Here is a 21,063-nt window from a genome sequence, read left to right as displayed (position 1 = left end):
TTCTTAATTTGTAAACTGAGGGGGATGTCAAGGATGACTTTTCCAGTTCTAAATCACATGCTACTAGGTTTCAGAATTTAATGGAAAAATTCCTTAATGTTTCAGTGTTAGCATTTTGCTTTTTCCCTAACATTGGCAGTCTAGGACCAGTCTTGCTGAACTTAGTCTACCTTGTAGGTACAACATAAAGATGAAACAAGATAATAAAATATAGAAGTAAAATAAAAGCTTTCCTGGAATCCTAGAGGTTAATGGGACCTAAGGACCTTTAGTTCTACTCTTATTTGAAGCAAATAAAAATAAAAACAAAAATCTGGGGGCGGGGGAATGGTCAGCTAACCTCCCAAGATAGTTCATTCACTATTTGTTAATTTAATTTTTTTTAAGACAATTGAGCTTAAGTGACATCCCACAGCTAGTAAGTGTTAAGTGTTTGATGTTGGATTTGAACTCAAGTCCTCCTGAATTCAGAGCCAATATTTGATTCATTGCTCGATCTAGCTACCCCTTATTTGCTAATTTTACATAATTGGAATGCTAGGATAATTTTCCTTCCATTTAGTCAAAATCTTCTCTTCAATTTCTGCCCATTAATTTGAGTGTTGATGTTTCCATTGTTGCTATGTATACTAAGTTAAAGTAAAGTTAACATTAGTATTGTTGTTCCCTATTATCTTGGCAATGGGGTTAGTTTTATATTCATCAACTCAGAACTGATAATCTGTCATACTTTAGCATTTATCCAGAAAGTAGTTAAAGGATCTTAGGTTTAATTTGCAAGTCCAAGGGAAGCCAAAGAAGGATAATTGATTAGCCCAGGGTCATACAGCTAATAAGTGTCTAAGGCAAGATTTAAACTCAGGTCTTTTTGGCTTTAAATTCATTGGCCTTCCATTAATCTTTGATGCTTGTTATTTTAACTAAGGAAACTGAGGATGTTTTACTGAGAAAGGTTACAATTTTGAGCTATAGAAGTTATTGTTGGGTGCTTGCTTCAGTAGCACATATACTAAAATTAAAATGATACAGAGAAGATTAGCATGGCCCCTGCACAAGAATGACATGCAAATTCATGAAGCATTCCAAATTTTTCAATAACTATAGCAATCTAGTGTTTGACAAATCCAAAGACCCCGGATAAGAATTCACTATTTGACAAAAACTTCTGGGAAAATTGGAAACTAGGATGGCAGAAACTAGGCATTGACCCACATTTAATACCATACATCAAGATAAGGTCAAAATAGGTATAAAGAATGAGATTATAAATAAATTAGAAGAACATAGAGTAGTTTACCTCTCAGACCTGTGGAGGAGGATGGAATTTGTGACCAAAGAAGAACTAGAGATCACTATTGATCACAAAATTGAAAATTTTTATCATATTAAGTTAAAAAGTTTTTGTACAAACAAAACTAATGCAGACAAGATTAGAAGCAAAAAACTGGGAAAATATTTTTATAGTCAAAGGTTCTGATAGAGGCCTCATTTCCAAAATATATAGAGAATTGACTCTAATTTATAAGAAATCAAGCCATTCTCCAATTAATAAATGGTCAAAGGATATGAACAGACAATTTTCAGATGAAGAAATTGAAACTATTTCTAGTCATATGAAAGAGTGTTCCAAATCACTATGGATCAGAGAAACGAAAATTAAGACAACTCTGCGATACCACTACATACCTCACAGATTGGTTAAGATGACAGGAAAAGATAATGACAAATGTTGGAGGAGATATGGGAAAACTGGGACACTGATACATTGTTGGTGGAACTGTGAATGGATCCAATCATTCTGGAAAGCAATTTGGAAGTGTGCTCAAAGAGTTATCAAACTGTGCATACCCTTTGATCCAGCAGTGTTTCTACTGGGCTTATATCCCAAAGAGATCTTAAAGAAGGGAAAGGGACCCACATGTGCAAAAATGTTTGTGGCAGCCTTTTTTGTAGTGGCTAGAAATTGGAAATTGAATGGATGCCCATCAATTGGAGAATGATTGAATAAATTGTGGTATATGAATGCTATGGAATATTATCGTTCTGTAAGAAATGACCAGCAGGATGATTTCAGAGAGGCCTGGAGAGACTTACATGAACTGATGCTAAGTAAAATGAGTAGAACCAGGAGATCATTATACACGGCAACAACAAAATTATACAATGGTCAATTCTAATGAATGTGGCTCTCTTCAACAATGAGATGATCCAAATAAGTTCCAATGTTCAGTAATGAAGAGAATCAGCTGCATCCAGAGAAAGAACTACGGGAAATGAGTGTGGAACACAACATAGCATTTACACTCTTTCTGTTATTGTTTGCTTGCATTTTTTGTTTTCCTTCTTTCTAGATTTGATTCTTTCTAGATTCTAATTTTTCTTCTGCAGCAAGATAACTGTATACATATATTGTATTTAACATATACTTTAACATATTTAACATGTATTAGACTACCTGCCATCTAGGGGAGGGGATGGGGGGAAGGAGGGGAAAATTTGGAACAGATTGTTTTCCAAGGGTCAATGTTGAAAAATTACCCATGCATGTGTTTTGTAAATAAAAAGCTATAATAAAAAAAATGAAAAAGAAGTTATTGTTGGAAGGGTGGAGACCTTGAAGGGGGTTACCTTCTTCTCATGCTATTAATTCTTTCCTAATCAAAGATTCAACATCAGATAAGATGGATTTTAGCTCTAATGTACTAAGATGATTCTGTTATTCTTAGGAGATTAAAAGGTTCAATAAATGAATGGATTAAAAAAATCTATTAAATGTTTAGTATATGTCAGATACTATGCAAAGCTCTGGGACTATAAAATTGCTCATTTCAGGGACCTTTCATCTTAATAGAAGATAATACACCTAAGAAAGTTGTGGCCAAAGAGAAGTGTATTGATCTAGGAAGTTGCAAGACTGGAAGGCATGAAAAAAGACTGGAGTTTATTCTGATGGGTCTGAGAGGACAATGATGAGCTCTCAATCAGGAGTTCTCAATCTTGGATTGGCCTGTGAAAGACAGTGGATACATAAAAATATTTTTTACAGACAGATGGTCAGAGCACCCTATACTGGGTCTGGGTGCCTATAATATTTTATTATAATATAATTGAACAACAGGAATTATGCTGTTATAATGGGAAAATACCAAATGCAAGCAAATCAATAGACTTGTAAGACTAGAAAATGCCAAATTGTACCTTAAGAGAGCCTTTTTTTATTAAAGGTTTTTACTTGCAAAACATATGCATGGGTAATTTTTCAGTATTGACTCCTTCTGTTGAACCTTCTGTTCCAACTTTTCCCCTCCTTCCTCCCATCCCCTCCCCTAGATGGCAGGTAGTCCAATACATGTTAAATATGTTAAAGTATATATTAAATACAATATATGTATACATATTTATACAATTAACTTGCTGCACAAGAAAAATCAAATGTAGAAAGAAAAAAAATACCTGAGAAGGAAAACAAAATACAAGCAAACATCAACAGAAAGCACGAAAATGCTATGTTGTGGTCCACACTTAGCTCCCATAGGTCTGTCTCTGGGTGTATATGGCTTTCTTCATCATGGAACAATTCCAATTGGTTTGAATCATCTCATTGTTGAAGAGAGCCTCGTCCATCAAAATTGATATTGTATAGTCTTTTTATTGCCATGTATAATAATCTTCTTGTTCTTCTCATTTCATTTAACATCAGTTCATGTCTCTCCAGGCCCTTATGAAATCATCCTGCTGGTCAATTCTTACAGAACAATAATATTCCATAACATTCATATACCACAATTCTCCAACTGATGGGTATCCATTCAGTTTCCAGTTCTTTGCCAACACAAAAAGGACTGCCACAAACATTTTTGCACATGTAGGTCCCTTTCCCTTCTTTGAGATCTTTTTGGGATATAAGTCCAGTAGAAACACTGTTGGGTCAAAGTTAAAAGAGTCTTAAAGTCAAATATCTTCATGTTCTAGACAAAATGAAAGTCAGAGAGGAGTGATTTTCCCCGATCCTACACATTTTAAGTGACTGCATCAATTATGAATCAGAAAATCAATGAAATCTTCTTGGTTAAAGTGACATGTGGTTTTGGATATAAAGTACACATAGGATTTCAACTGGGCAAAGGGAGAATTCCAGGCAAATGAAACAGCTTGAGAAAAGGAAGAAAGTATGAGAGTAGAAGTGAATAAAAGGAGCAAACAGTTTAACTGGAGCATAACTTGCATTGAGGGAAAGATATGAATAAATGCTGGTAATAGTGTCTGAATTTTACTTGGGAGGCCACTGAAAGCCACTATAAATTTGGGAGAAAACTAGTGACATGATCAGTTCTATGCATCCCACAACTCCAACCCCCCCTCAAAAAAAGTATCAATGTCATCTTGGTTATATTTATGGAGAGAGAAAATGGAAATGTTGGTGACTATTTGCAATATTGAAGCAAAAGATAATAAGGGCCTGCACAAAAGTAGTTATAGTGAAGTAGAGAATTTGTGATAGATGCAATTGACATTGTAGAGGTAAAACTCAGAAGATTTATGACATGGCTGGACATGAGAAAAGGATAGTCAAAGAGACTCTAAATTTTCCAAATACATAAAGGGCAGAAATAATACATTTAAAAGGGATGTGAGTTAAGGATTAAACATGAAAAATTTATTCACAAAGTTTCTTGATAACAAACTATATTGATAATATAGTTACATTATTCATGTAGAGATGGTAGTCCATGCAAGGGAAAGCGTCTTGTAGGTAGGTGGAAGTGTGCCTCTGAAGCTCTTCTGAACCCAGGAGAGCTACAGAAATAGTCAACTTTTAAACTACTGTGGAATTTGATGACCTCTTAAAGAGTGGTAGGGGTTAATGGATTGCTTCTCTGTCTGAAAAATACACAAATTAATGCCCAAGCAATTTGTGTCTCTGAAATATAAGAGATTTATCCTTATATTTAAAGTACTTAAAAAAAGACTGTATATACCCTTCTTCAAGGGAGAATCAAGTCATTATTATTACTATTTCTTGTCTTTGAAATCTGGTCATTTTATCCTTCAAATTTTACTCATGAATGAGCACATTTCTGGGAAACTTATGAATTCATGATTTTCTCCCATTATTTTCCAGATGTAAATTTTTTTCAATAATAATAAGCTCTGGACACCTTCATGGCCTGTAACCAAGAAATTTGACAGACTTATTATGTGACATCTTAATGAATACATACTTTTTTTCTGATACCATTTTAGTCTTAATTGACTCCAATCAAAGCTGACTTTTGCCTAGAACTAAGCCAGGATTCCAAGAGGGAAGGAAAATTGCATGGGATCCTAATGTTTGAACTACATTTTGAATCAATGCAGGCAAAGTTTGAATCTTAATTGAGGATGATAAACTCATGTGGGTCTTTATCACTTGGAAAACTAAAGAAATCATCCTTTGTTCTTAGGAAAACTGGCCAATGAAGTTTGCTTCTTCATGGTCCTCTACATCAATGACTATAGTAAGAATTCAGATAAATCAGTAATTACCTTACCTGGAGAAAGACTTCCTAGAACTAGAAAGACTTCTGTAAATTATGAAAATGGAATGAAATGAGAAGAAAACAATTAGGTATAATAAGATAAATTGGAGAATAAAGAGCTGCTTAGTTAGCCATATTAGAAAGTTTTGGGATCTTTTTTCTTACAGTTTTTTAAAATTTGATTTTTTTTAATTTCCCCCAAATCACAAATGAAAATCTACAAATTAAAGAAAGAAATATTCCCCAAATGATGATTTTGCTACATGAAAACTATGGATATTGAGATATATTGATGCTAATTATGATAATAACATTGAAAGTATCATTAAGGCATTAGCACTTTAATCCTTGCATAACACAATCTTATGAGACAGGCAGTGGGAATAGATTTTATCCAATAGACAGGTAAACTGAAGTTCAGGGACACAAAGTTATTAATTCAGTTTGATATATCTCATTAGGGTCAGAACTCAGATATAAATGCAGTTTTCTTGATTCCCAGTACAGTGTTCTTTTGTCTCTACTGTACCATGTTCTGAGATCATATAAGGGCAGTTTTCAATAATAGTATAACATATAACAAATGAAAATGCTGAAGAAGACAGCCACTGTTAAGATAAATCTGGAAATATGTATAGAAGAATTGCATATGTTTAACATATATTGAATTGTTTGCTCTCCAGGGGAAGGGTTGGGGAAAAGGGAGGGAGAAAACTTTGGAACTCAATGTTTTGCAAGGGCGAATGTTGAAAAATTTCTTTGCATATATTTTGAAAATAAAATGCTATTAATAATAAAAGAGATGACCACTATTTCTTGCCACCAATTCCAGTGGCTAGGGCTGAACTTCCATATCATTAGGACAGTAAGATTTGGTTTTGATGGATTGTTGTAGCTCCTTGATCTTCCCTTCACTGATTCAACATAAAAAGACTTCCTACCACATTTTGAGAATGCAAAGTCTCCGCTGTTGCTCCAGAAATACTGTAGCAATAGTCTAACCAGTCTTCTCTTTAACTCTGCTTTTCATGTGCCACTTGTCACATAATAAGTTGCTGTAATGATCTAAGTATAGACAAGTACCTGCATATAGGCCACACTGCAATGGAAAAGTAGCAGGCAGGGACAGAGGGAATCTCATGAACTCATTCATGGGTATAACTCATTTAGTTCTCAGATATTTGGCTATCTTATGAGAGTTATTTTCTCTACAAGCATTTTTTGACTAAGGTACTTTTTAGGCTCTTTTGATTTTTTTTTGGGGGGGGAAGGCAATAATTGGTTTATAGATTTTATGTACAAGACTTAAAAATTGAATCTATTTCTTTTGACCCTAAGATGACACTTCTTTCATTATGTCAGAAACTAGGCCTATTCTATTTCCCTCTAGAGGGCAGAATTATGTATCTTGCTATTTAATAGATGGAATATGCTTTCTTTATGCCTCCCTTTCCAAATATAGAACAAAATTCTCATTCAATTGTTGTAACTGAAATGAGAAGGTGGAAGCAAATTCTAGCTAAATGGAAGGAGAACTTATGGTTCTCCTTAGAGAGGCAAAGAACAGAGTTGATGGAATTGTTTTTGTAATGTGTCAAAAAGCAATAAGAAATATCATTTCAGAAATTATGTGTTCATGATAAATATTTACCAAAAAATCTATATGAAAAATGCAGTTTTGCATTTTGTAAAACTATTGCAGAAGATGAATATTGAAGAAGACGAAGATGAATAAATTCTAAGAACTCATTAAAATCTTCCAAACTTAATCAACATACATTATGATACTCTATTACTTCAGTGCAAAGGTGGAAAATAGGTGAATCCTATGAAAAGCATGTTGGAAAACATTGATTAAAAGCAAAGAATGAATCTGGAGCTGTAAGAATTGAAAATTCCATCAAGAAAACTATGTGTTGTTTGGGAACCCCTGGGAGGATCTCAGAAGAGACAGGAAATGACAACATTCAAAATGAGATACTCCAGAATCAAGAGCTCCAAGATCCATAAACTGTATCCTGAAACAACACTGAGGAATCTAAATATACATTGCTTCAAACTTTAAAATTTGGATGAAGTGGCTAACCCTAAGAGTATAGATCAGTACAGAAATCCAGATGATCTGGGAAAAGATAAATCAGGGCCAATCTCAAAAGTGTAGCAGAGGGCCAAGAGTGACTCTACCACATATCTTCAATTCAAGAATTAAGGCTGGATACATTAATACATATTTTAAATATATATCATTATATGTAATTATAATATACCCAGAGACAACCCAAACATTCAGTCTAGTAAAACAACACCATAGCAATTATAAGCAGAGAATTAAAATGAAACATGGCATCCCTCAAAGATTAGGTAAACTACCTGGAAGAAATGAAGCAAGAGATTAAAAAATGAAATAAAATCTCTAGAAGAAAGAAATAGGAAGACTAAAATTTAGAACAAAAAGTGGTGCCTCTTACACAATGAGCACTCCCTATTAGAATTGATCAATTAATAAGCCAAACAAAAAAAAAAATACTTCATGAGAGGCAAAATATATTAAAACAATATAAAAAAGATTGAAAAAATGTTAGTTATCTGCTATGAAAATAACTAACCTGGAAAAACAAGTGGAGATGAAGGAGAAACCTGGAAACCATAAACTCATGCCTCCCTTTTTCTTACCTCCTCTTATCCCCAAAATAAAACAATGTAAGTCCTTGATAACAGATTTCTAGAAATTATAAATGAAAATTGGTCAAATTTATTAGAACTATAAGGAAAGTGAAAATAAAAACTGTCTATCTGTCACCTACAGAAAGAAACCCTAAATGAAAAAGTTAAAAACAGCCAAAACCAGAGTTTCCACATCAAAGACAATATTATGCACATAGCCTTAAAAGAAAAGTTTTAGTATAAAGGAATCATAGTCAGGATCATACAAGATTTAACAGCTTCTACTTTAACCAAGAAGAGATCTTACAACCAATAATAACTTATCTAGTAAAGCTGAATATAATACTGGGGAGGGGAAGAAAGAAAATAATATTTATGGAATAGGGGATTTTCAAGCAAAAAAAAAAAAAGGAGTAGATATAACTTTGAAATGTGAAAACAAAATTTAAGAAACCTAGAAAGGTAATTTGAACAAATGGAGAGGCTATAAAATGATGAAGGTGTAACATATTTAGATGTCTGGGGAGGGGATAGAAATGGGTGCAATTTGTGGGATACTCTTCTACATTTGATTGAATGGATCACTCAGAGCTCAAGAGGGTAATGAGGTTCCTTCACTGAATTAGCAGCCTAGGCAGTGACAATTGCAACAACATTTGGATAACTAGTTTTGAGAGTAGTAAGATGAAGAAAGCAGTGGTGTCCTGACCTCCAGGGTAATCAGTTCAGTGGCAGTGATAAGATTTTCAACAGCAAAGTATTAGAAGTGTGAGCCAGTGATTTTGGCAGGGAAATTTAGCTCTCAAAGAACAACTTTAATGGCATTTGCAGCAGTTGTCCCCTAGTCTGCAGAATATTACAAGATAGTCAGATACTGGTGTAGGCACCAGCCTGCGTTGGGCATGGGGCAAATGGACCCCAGCTGGCCCTAGCCATTTTGGAAGTTGTGTGAGTCCTCATCAGCTGTTCAGACTAATGATAAGAGGGGGGATTTTACCCCTTCTTTTCCTGAGGATTCCTTAGTTTTACTGCAAGGCTATAAGGTTGAGGATTATTGTGCCATGAGGTAAAATTTTGTGATCTTGCTGACCTGTGTACTGGCAGCCAAGATGAAGGTGAGGTGGTTTTTTTTTTTTTTTTTTTGTTAGGATATTGGAAGAACTAGGGAAATAATCAAAACTATTGAGAACAAGGAAGCTGTGGAATACACTTGGTGAAGTTTGGGTTGTTTTGTCCCTAGGTGGAGTGATATGAAACCTAGTTGGGGATATAAAGAATACAAAATTTTTTTTTAGAACTTTGCCAGGGAGTTTGAGAGCCCATCTACATTAGTTGATTGCTGCAAGTTTGTTGAATATCCTGTTAAAAGTATAACTACTAGCAGTAGTAGTTGTAAAAAGAATTTTGATGCAAGTTTCTTTAAGGTTTCATTTCTTAAACATATAGGGAATTGAGTAAAATTTATAAAAAAATGAGTCATGCCACAATTAATAAATGATCAAAAAGATATCCTAAAGGATTCTAAAATCATGCATGTCCTTTGAGATAACAATACCACTACTAGGTATGAATGCCAAAAGAGATTAAAAAAGAAAAAGAACATATATGAACAAAAATATTAATAGCAGCTCTCTTGTTAAGGTAAAAAATTGGAAACTGAGGGAATGCTCATCAATTAAGGAAAGGCTAAATAAATTGTAGTACGTGATTAAGATGCAATATTATTGTTCTATGGGAAATGATGAGAAAGATGCTCTCAGAAAAACTTGAAAAATCCTCCATGAACTCAAAGTAAAACATACTGTGTACTAAGTAATAGCAATTTGCTGTCATGATCAGTTGTGAATGAGATTGCTATTCTCAGTAATTCAATGATCCATGACTACTCTGAAGGATGTAATGAAAAATTCTATCTATACCCAGAGAAAGACCTGATTGTGTCTGAATGCAGATTGAAACATACTTACAATCCTTCCTTCCCTTTCTTCTTCTTTCCCTTCCTCTCTTCCTTCTTGCCACCTCTCTATCTCTCACCCCTTACTTACTCTGTCTCTGTCTCTGAATTTCTCTTGCCTTTATTTTTCTTGAGGATTTTTTAGGGGAGAGAGCTATGTTTTTTGATTTTTATGATTTTTATGGACATGTTTTGCATAACTCACAATGTGCTTTCCTAATGGAGGAGGGGGTGGGGATAAGGGAGAGAATCTAGAACTCACTGTTTTAAAAAGAAATGTAAAAATTGTTTAAATGTAACTGGGGAAAATAAAAATATTTTTAAAAAGAAAATATAACTAAGTAAATCTCTCTTTGTTGACTGTTGAATGACAAATAATTGTTTCATCTCATTCTAATAAGAACTTAAAGTGCAAGAGAACTAGCTTGAGTCAGGTTCAGACTACAACAAAGACTATGTATTTGTAGATAAAAGACTAATTCCTTTATATCATGAATTCTTTCTTTGACAAAGGACGACATGACAGCAAAGGTTTTTCCTCTACCATTTGTCTGTGCACATATAGATCATTAACATTAAAACAAAGACCAAATTAATACAAGGCTAGAAGAAAATATGAAAATGGGAAAGTTATATTTAATATAGAAATAACAAATTATTTAGCTGAGATATTGACAATGAAAAATAAGATATGGTGGAAGAAATGTCAAAGACACCAGTTAAATAATTTCATACAAACATTCAACCTATGTGAACAAAGGAAATCAAATAAATTAGACCAAGTATAGAGGAAGGAATCTGTACTACAGATAAAACTGTTGTAAAGGTGTTTGCAAGGCCTCTGAACAAAAGGAAGATACTATACCCAAAGTAAAATGTCTTGACTTTTATTAAGAGAACATCAACTATTGATCTATATATGTCTACTTTCCATCTATCTATATCTATATTTATTTATGAGAATAATATATCTATATATTTAGGTTATCATTAATGGTGCTATTAGTAGACACCAAGCAGGATTTCCCAGGTGATATTTTGTAACAGTCCACATCTTTATCTTAATGTGACATAATTGATTGAAAAATGTAGAAAATCCCAATGTGATTCTTGTCTGCCTTCTATTAAAAATGTTGGTAGAGCAAAGAGCTATCTAAAATGGGTGTTGGGGAGATACCATATATAGGAAAACTAACCCATTGATAATCAGAAATAAGTGAAAAGAGAAGATAGAAAAGAAGCTATCTGATTGACCCTCCTCAAAATAATTACCTTTCTTCTCTTACAGATAATCTTCAAATTTTGGAGTTAACATATCTCTACTTAGAGATAACATGAGGATATTTTTGTAACTCATGAGACAAAGAAAAATTCAAATTCAAAAATTCAAAAATTCAACAAACCAAACTCTCTTATAGTAGTTTCCCAGGCATACATCAAAATTATACAAAATTTTTAGAAAGAATTAATAAACCTTCTTAAATGACGATTTGATTATTAATTCTGAGCAGGGCATAAAAGAGCCAGATGTATGCTTGCCAAGGACGTTCACTACTGTCATGGCAAAGATCCAGCATAAAGGCCAACATAACAGGGGATTCCCCAAAGATGATGAGGTTCTCCAGATGCTCCTATTTATGGATGACATTGTCCTGGTTGTATCAAATCCCAGAACATTGTAGAGCTTCCTGGACAAAATCCATTATCCACTCAACTTAGTTTGGCCCAAGCATCCATACATGAAAAATCAAATGGAAAAGGAAAAAAAAAATTAAGTACTTACTATGTGTCAAACACTGTACTAAGCATTAAACATAAAAATAGAAAAGCAAAACAGTTCCTGTTCTCAAAGAGTACATTTTCTAATAGGTGAATGAAGTCTATTGTATAGAATTTGACGTGAAGTTAGGTGAACAAAATCTGTAGAATAAATATAATTTGTACAGATATTGCAAGTGGACAATAAGTTGGGTTCAGAACTAAATAGGAAGAGGAAAATATACTGGATTGCCTTTAACAAATTGTAGAAATCTTACAATATATTTTAATTCCAATATTCTATTTATGTTGTTGTATCCCATAAGTCATGGAATGTTGTGTGTGAAATAGTAAAATTGAAGAAATATAGAATTGGAAAACAATTTGCAATGGTCACAAGATAAGAGTGAAGGATAATAATAATAATGCCCAAATGCTCCACTGGCATATTTACTATGACAATAAGAAATGAGGAAGGCTCCTAGCACAATGAGTGCATGTCCTTTGGTGAACTTATAGGAAGAGAGATAACATGACATGGGTGGGCATGTATGTGCAATATTGGCACAAGAATCCATATTTTAATGGGGATAACAAATTCATTTTAATAAGAGTCACTTTATCAGGAAACCTTTATTAGCCTTATTCTTTTCTTTCTTTTTTTTTTTTTTAATTTAATAGCCTTTAATTTACAGGATATATACATGGGTAACTTTACAGCATTAACAATTGCCAAACCTCTTGTTCCAATTTTCACCTCTTACCCCCCACCCTCCCTAAATGGCAGGATGACCAGTAGATGTTAAATATATTAAATATAACTTAGATACACAATAAGTATACATGACCAAAACATTATTTTGCTGTACAAAAAGAATCAGACTCTGAATTATTGTACAATTAGCTTGTGAAGGAAATCAAAGATGCAGGTGTGCATAAATATAGGGACTGGGAATTCAATGTAATGGTTTTAGTCATCTCCCAGAGTTCTTTTTCTGGGTATAGCTAGTTCAGTTCATTACTGCTCCATTAGAAATGATTTGGTTGATCTCGTTGCTGAGGATGGCCTGATCCATCAGGACTGGTCATCATCTAGTATTGTTGTTGAAGTATATAATGATCTCCTGGTCCTGCTCATTTCACTTAGCATCAGTTCGTGTAAGTCTCTCCAGGCCTTTCTGAAATCATCCTGTTGGTCATTTCTTACAGAACAGTAATATTCCATAATTTTCATATACCATAATTTATTCAGCCATTCTCCAACTGATGGACATCCATTCAGTTTCCAGTTTCTAGCCACTACAAAAGGGCTGCCACAAACATTCGTGCACATACAGGTCCCTTTCCTTCTTTATAATCTCTTTGGGATATAATCCCAGTAGTAACACTGCTGGATCAAAGGGTATGCACAGTTTGATAACTTTTGAGCATAGTTCAAACTACTCTCCAAAATGGTTGGATTGTTCACAACTCCACCAACAATGAATCAATGTCCCAGTTTTCCCACATCCCCTCCAACAATCATCATTATTTTTTCCTGTCATCTTAGCCAATCTGACAGGTGTGTAGTGGCATCTTAGAGTTGTCTTAATTTGCATTTCTCTGATTAATAATGACTTGGAGCATCTTTTCATATGACTAGAAATAGTTTCAATTTCTTCATCTGAGAATTGTCTGTTCATATCCTTTGACCATTTTTCAATTGGAGAATGGCTTGATTTTTATAAATTAGAGTTAATTCTCTATATATTTTGGAAATGAGGCCTTTATCAGAACCTTTGACTGTAAAAATATTTTCCCAGTTTATTGCTTCCTTCTAATCTTGTCTGCATTAGTTTTGTTTGTACAAAAACTTTTCAGTTTGGTATAATCGAAATTTTCTATTTTGTGATCAGTAATGATCTCTAGTTCTGCTTTGGTCATAAAAACCTTCCCTTCCACAGGTCTGAGAGGTAAACTATCCTATGTTCCTCTAATTTATTAATAATTTCATTCTTTATGCCTAGGTCATGAACCCATTTTGACCTTATCTTGGTGTACGGCAGTTAAGTATGGATCAATGCCTAGTTTCTGCCATATTAGTTTCCAATTTTCCCAGCAATTTTTATCAAACAGTAAGTTCTTATCCCAAAAGCTGGGATCTTTGGGTTTGTCAAAGACTAGGTTGCTATATTTGTTGACTGTTTTATCCCTTGAACCTAATCTATTCCACTGATCAACTAATCTATTCCTTAGCCAATACCAAATAGTTTTGGTAACTTGCTCTATAGTATAGTTTTAGATCTGTACAGCTAAGCCACCATCATTTGATTTTTTTCATTAATTCCCTTGAAATTCTTGACCTTTTGTTTTTCCATATGAACTTTGTTGTTATTTTTTCTAGGTCATTAAAATAGTTTTTTGGGAGTCTGATTGGTATAGCTAAATAAATAGATTAGTTTAGGTAATATTGTCATCTTTATTATATTTGCTCGCCTCTCCAAGAGCATTTAATATTTTTCCAATTGGTTAGATCAGACTTAATTTGTGTGAAAAGTGGTCTGTAATTTTGCTCATAAAGTTTCTGATTTTCCCTTGGCAGATAGATTCCTAAATATTTTATATTATCAGTAGTTACTTTAAATGGAATTTCTTTGTAACTCTGACTGTTGGATTTTGTTAGTGATATATAAGAATGCTGATGACTTATGTGGGTTTATTTTATAACCAGCAACTTTGCTAAAGTTGTGGATTATTTCTAATAACTTTTAGCAGAATCTCTGGGGTTCTCTAAGTATACCATCATGTCATCGGCAAAGAGTGATAATTTGGCTTCCTCATTGCCTATTCTTATTCCTTTAATCTCTTTCTCAGCTCTTATTGCTATAGCTAGTGTTTCTAATACAATATTAAATAGTAACGGTGATAGTGGGCAACCTTGTTTCACTCCAGATCTTATTGGGAATGTTTGCAGTTTGTCTCCATTACATATGATGCTTACTGATGGTTTTAAATAGATGCTGCTGATTATTTTAAGGAAAAGTCCATTTATTCCTATACTCTCAAGTGTTTTTAATAGGAATGGATGTTGGATTTTATCAAATGCTTTTTCTGCATCTATTGAGATGATCATATGGTTTTTGTTAATTTGGTTATTGACATGGCCAATTATATTGATAGTTTTCTAATATTGAACCAGCCTGCATTCCTGGTATAAATCCTACTTGATCATAGTGTATTATCTTGGAGATGATTTTCTGTAGTCTTTTGCTAATATCTTATTTAAGATTTTAGCATCAATATTCATTAGGGAGATTGGTCTATAATTTTCTTTTCTGTTTTCAGCCTACCTGGTTTAGGTATCAGTACCATGTCTGTGTCATAGAAGGAATTTGGTAGGACTCCTTCATTCCCTATTTTATCAAATAATTTATATAGCATTGGGAGCCAATTGTTCTTTAAATGTTTGGTAAAATTCACATGTAAATCCATCTGGTCCTGGGGATTTTTTCTTAGGGAGTTGTTTAATTGCCTGTTCTATTTCTTTTTCTGAAATGGGACTATTCAAGCAATTTACTTCTTCCTCTGTTAGTCTGGGAACTCTGTATTTTTGGAGGTAGTCATCCATTTCACTTAGGTTATCAAATTTATTGGCATAAAGTTGAGCAAAATAACTCCTTATTATTTCTCTAATTTCCTCTTCATTGGTGGAAAGTTCTCCCTTTCATTTTAAGACTACTAATTTCATTTTCCTCCCTCCTTTTTCTAATCAGATTTACAAAGGCTTATCTATTTTATTGGCTTTTTCATAGAACCAACTCTTAGTTTTATTAATTAGTTCAATAGTTTTTTTACTTTCAATATTTTTAATTTCTCCTTTTAATTTTAGAATTTCCAATTTAGTATTTGATTGGGGGTTTTTAATTTGGTCTTTTTAGTTTTTTAGTTGCAAGCCCAATTCATTAATCTTTTCTTTCTCTGTTTTATTCAAGTAAGCCTCTAAGGATATAAAATTCCCTCTTATTACCACTTTGGCTGCATCCCACAAATTTTGGTATGATGTCTCATCATTGTCATTATCTTGAGTGAAATTATTAATTGTATCTATAATTTGCTGCTTCACCCAATCATTCTTTAAGATGAGATTGTTTAGTTTCCAATTACTTTTTGGTCTATTTCCCTAACTTTTTGTTGAATGTAGTTTTATTGCATCATGATCTGAAAGAAAGCATTTACTATTTCTGCTTTCTTGCATTTAATTTTGAGGTCTTTATGTCCTAATATATGGTCAATTTTTGAATAGGTTCCATGAACTGCTGAGAAGAAAGTATATTCTCTTCTATCTCCATTCAATTTTCTCCAAAGATCCAACATACCTAATTTTTCTAATATTATATTTACTTCTTTAATTTCTTTCTTATTTGTTTTGTGGTTTGATTTGTCTAATTCTGAGAGTGCAAGGTTGAGATCTCCTACTATTACAGTTTTGTTGTCTATTTCTTCTTGCAACTCTCTTAACTTCTCCTTTAGGAAGTTGAGTGCCATACCACTTGGTGCATATATGTTTAATATTATTATTATTAGCCTTATTCTTATGCTTAATCATGGAATGGAGATGACACTGAATTCTTGAAGGCTATGACAATGAAGAGATAAGAGATATCTCTAAATTAGAAAAGCTTGGAGCACCTATCTGGTGATGTATTGTATGTCTGTTGTCCCAGAACTGGTTTAGGTAAAAGTGAAGAGTCATTACAATAATTAGTTGAAAGGTAATGAATAATTTAGATAGATGGACACAGAGGAGTTGATATTCTGTGCTGGGGAAGGCAGAATCTCTCCCTTATGTTCAAAATAACATATCTCTGAAATATTGAAATGGGGGAAAACACTGCACTTGTAAGAGGACTTGGGTTTTAATTCTATATCGCTTACTGTCTCTGTTGTTCATTCTTCATTTCCAAGAAAATCAAAGACAATGATGTCTTGAATTAGATTTAAGCGAGACAGAGTTGGCACAAAGCCAACAACTCTCTCATCCAGAGTCATTAAAGTCCGTTGTCAAGATAAAAGTCAGAATGACTGGTGATGGCCCAGAATGCATTGGGTGACTTACTATTCTTCTATGTCTGATCAAGCTTCAAGCCCTCCACAGCACCTACATTAGCTCCTTCCTTGGTCATTGGAACAAATAGTTCTCATTCACCTATTGCCTTGGGAAAAGATTTCACATGATTTGATTAAACATCTCCCTAACAATCTGACAGGTTTCAGGCCTTGAAAAAGACATGGCAAACTAGAGATTCTAGTCCATCCAGAACTTGGGTTAGGTTCTGGGTTTGTAGATAAAAGACTAATTCCTTTATATCATGAATTCTTTCTTTGACAAAGGACTCAAAAAAGGACAAGCATGACATGACAGTAAGGGTTTTTCCTCTATCATTTGTCTGTGCATGTACAGATCATTAACCATAGAATCCTTATTTCTGTTATTTACTGGGCAAGTCACCTCATCTCTCTGGGTCTCACTGTCTTCATCTGTAAAATAAGGGAGTTAGACTAAAATCTGGACCAACTCTAAAGTCTTCAATCTTTTCTATGAACTATGATGCTGGGCCTGATATTTAGACTACTAAATTGAGACACAAAATCCCATGACCCTTACTTAACCTTGTCTGCCCCAATGAAAGTCTTTCTGGGGCATGGATTTTAACCTACTTCCTGGGGCAGTGGACTTTAACCCACTTCATTCTGGCGTATTGATCCTTTTTTTTTCTGGTATCAATGCAAGAGGAAAGAAGAAAGTTACTATTAAAATGGGTGTTGGGGAGATACCATATATAGGAAAACTAAGCCATTGATAATCAGAAATAAGTGAAGAGAGAAGATAGAAAAGAAGCTATCTGATTGACCCTCCTCAAAATAATTACCTTTCTTCTCTTACAGATAATCTTCAAATTTTGGAGTTAACATATCTCTACTTAGAGATAACATGAGGATATTTTTGTAACTCATGAGACAAAGAAAAATTCAAAATAACAATACTATACAGTTACTTCCTTTTATTCTTTTTCATGCTCTTTTTGTTCTTTTTCAGTTATTATATCACAGGCATTTCTGAATATAACATACTTTACCTGCCCACCCCCAATCCCGAAAACCTTCTCTTGTAGCAAATTAAAAAGAAAAAAAAAAAAAAAAAGAAAACCAATAGAGACATTAACCACTTCTGAATATGTACAGCATTTCATACCTTTACTACTTCTCTTTTGTGAAAAGGAGGGACTTTTAGTGAATATAATGGAGTCACTTTTTTTTTTCAGGGTGGTGGCAGTTGGAGCACTTTGGTGATGCTGTCAGTGATTCTCCTATTGTGGTTGGTGAACTTTCAATAATAAGGTCATTCTTCATAAACAACCTTCTTGGCTTTTCTAGGAACATATGATTTAGAGCCATCAAGGCTCCTAGAGTAAATTTGATCTAGCCACCTCATTTTAGCAGATGAGGAAACTGAGGCCCAAAGAAGTTTGGTAACTCTTCTTATGTCATAAAGTTAATAACTAACTTCAAGAATTGAAACTCAGGAGTCATAGTTTCAAATTTGAGACTTTTTTTTTTTTTAACTATGTGTCCCTCTGCTAGCCTGACACATCATACAAATATTGGACCTAATATTAGCCACATTTCCATAATGCTTCAGAGTTTACAAAACAGTTTCCTCTCAACAGCCTTTGTGGGCTAGAAAGTTTAAGTATTATTATATCTATTCCCTGAGACTCAGGGAGATTAAATAACTTTCACCTGTTCATAAGTTAGCACCTGAGGTGGCATTTAAAACCAGGCCTCCCCAAAGCTAGGCAGTAAGCTATCCACCATATTGTGCAACAGCTTATCGTCATGGATCCATGCTCAGATATATATGGAATTTTGATTTGGAAGGTAATTTAGGGAATATTGAATTAAATACCTTTAACTTATTTAGGAGGAAACTAAGGTTCTTATGGCTCTTATTTAAAGGCATTATCACTAGCAAGAATCAGGTTAGGGATTTGATCACAACTCCTTTGATATAAAATACTATGGTCTTTCTACTACCTCACAAATCAATGCTTCCTCATAGGGAATATTGGCTTTTTTTATTTTACCTTTTTCTCTTCTGCTCAAGTCTATTTGAACACAGTTGAAAATACAGAGGTAATTCCTAAAGGATAATAATAGTTGACATTTATGGAACTTTAAGATTTTCATGATATTTTATTTATATGTGGATTTCACTATGACCCTGTGAGTTTGACACTACAGAAAGTTTTTGTTTATTCATTTGGTTTTGTATGGATCTATTATTTCATCTTCATATGGAATTTCAGATACCACATTATCTCAACCAATGCAGATTAATACAGATTTTGTCATTCATAATAATTGTTTGGATAACTGAGAAGTAAAAATCACACAATCAGTAGAGCAAGACCTGAATTTAAGTTTTGCTGCCATACCTTATGAACGATTTGTCCTTTCCCTGAACTCTACAATAGATGACCCCTTCTATATGTGTTGTTTCTTCCTATTAGAAGGTGAATTTCTTAAAAGCAGGAACTATTTTGGGGGACTTTCACATAACAGGAACTATATTTTAATTCTCGCCCCTTAGTACAGTACTGGTAAGCAGTAAGTAATTAATAAATACTTCTACATTCATTAATTAAGAAACCTTCTGTCCATCATACAAAGGGGTCTCTCACAGGTACTTAATAGACGTGAAAATTTAGGTTTAGAAGATTAAAAACTGAGATCCATAGTTTCTGAGGGTGACATATGATTGATAGTGTTGAAAGATATGGTACTTGTGTTCTCAGAGCAATCCCTTGGCCCTATTGATGGCAATAGATAGAGCTGCCTGCATGAGGATTGGTTGCTGAATTATGAAGAACCCTCCCCCTCAGTAGACCCTAAAAAGTATTCTACCCTTTGATTCTTTTTCTTCCTCCAATATACATGAGTAGCTCTTTCTTTCTATGACTTCCCATGAGAAGTGGGGAATGGGCAGTTTTAGTGGCTTTATATGTGATGCTTGCATCAGGAACCTGAGTTCTTGATTGCTACTCTCACTTTATATATATTTTTTCTCTAAGCATGAGTGCCAGGGTAATGGTCCAGAGAGATTTTTTCAAAAGAAGCAATCCCTGGAATTTGATAGACCTTAAATTCTTCAATGATTTTGGAGGAAGGATGGGTTAGTGGAATATAATGAGTAGAAATTTTAGATGCTAGGAATATATCTTGTTCTATCACTTCTGACAAAGTCTGGTACAGTAAGGGGTCAGAAGTGCCAACTACTTAGGCAAGAAATTCATGGCAAAAAGTCTTTGCTTATAGACACTATCTGCAAAAGAGAAAGTAACTGTAGATCAGTTATATCAAAGATGTTATGAGTTGAGAGATTTCTTGATGCCATTTAGGAGACTCTAGGTGATTTGCCTCAATAAAAACTGTCTGCCAGGGAATAATTGTATTGACTAATTGACTTCAGTGCTTTCAGGATAAATAACTTTGATTTTTGCTGTGGTATTCCTTCCAATGGTGTGGATTTTTACTAGGACTTAGTGGATGGTCATTCATAGTTACCATAATACTCAAATTCATCATACTGTGGGCGGATGTGTCTAGAACAATCAAGCTAACTAGAACCATGGAACTTCAGAGATGGAGGGGGCTTTGGATTCTATTGGGAGTAATGAGGGGCGAGAGCCAAGAGAAATATGAGATTCTGCTTTATTACAAAGACTGCAAGTCCTTTTATCTCCTTGGTGACTGCTTCTACTTCCTACATCATACATAAACATATTCTAATCTATAGTAAATACATGATTCTCTACAGGAAGCTACACATAGACATATTGTGGGCATTCCTTTCCTAATAGAGATATTCAAGGTACTCCCCTCTAAGGTCCGGCACACCTCTCCTGGGAATTTCCACGTTGCTTCTTTGGGTGGGACCTCTTCCTCCCAATGCCATTTTGTTCACCCTTATAAGGCTACCCTCAGATTACTTGAGCCATGACCTGTGTGATGTCCAAGGCTGGTGGGGTGTTGGCAAGTCCTTTTACAGGATACTATCTAGTTCAATATCTGTATTTTACAGATAAGAAAATCTATGCTCAGATATGCCCAATGTCACATACCAAAGTA

The 21,063-nt window shown here is 34.0% G+C and overlaps 1 non-coding gene across 1 annotated transcript; it reads left to right on the top strand.

The window, feature by feature from the left end:
• The first annotated feature begins 985 nt into the window (after window positions 1-985).
• LOC111721699 lies at window positions 986-1,092 on the top strand. Its single transcript, XR_002770773.1, has one exon. It is a non-coding gene; the product is annotated as a U6 spliceosomal RNA (small nuclear RNA).
• The last annotated feature ends 19,971 nt before the right edge of the window (window positions 1,093-21,063 follow it).

This window comes from Sarcophilus harrisii, chromosome 2 (assembly GCF_902635505.1).
Source record: "Sarcophilus harrisii chromosome 2, mSarHar1.11, whole genome shotgun sequence".
Taxonomy (NCBI): Eukaryota; Metazoa; Chordata; class Mammalia; order Dasyuromorphia; family Dasyuridae; genus Sarcophilus; species Sarcophilus harrisii.
The sequence above is the reverse complement of the archived record's forward strand: the minus strand, read 5'-3'. Positions and strand labels throughout refer to the sequence as shown.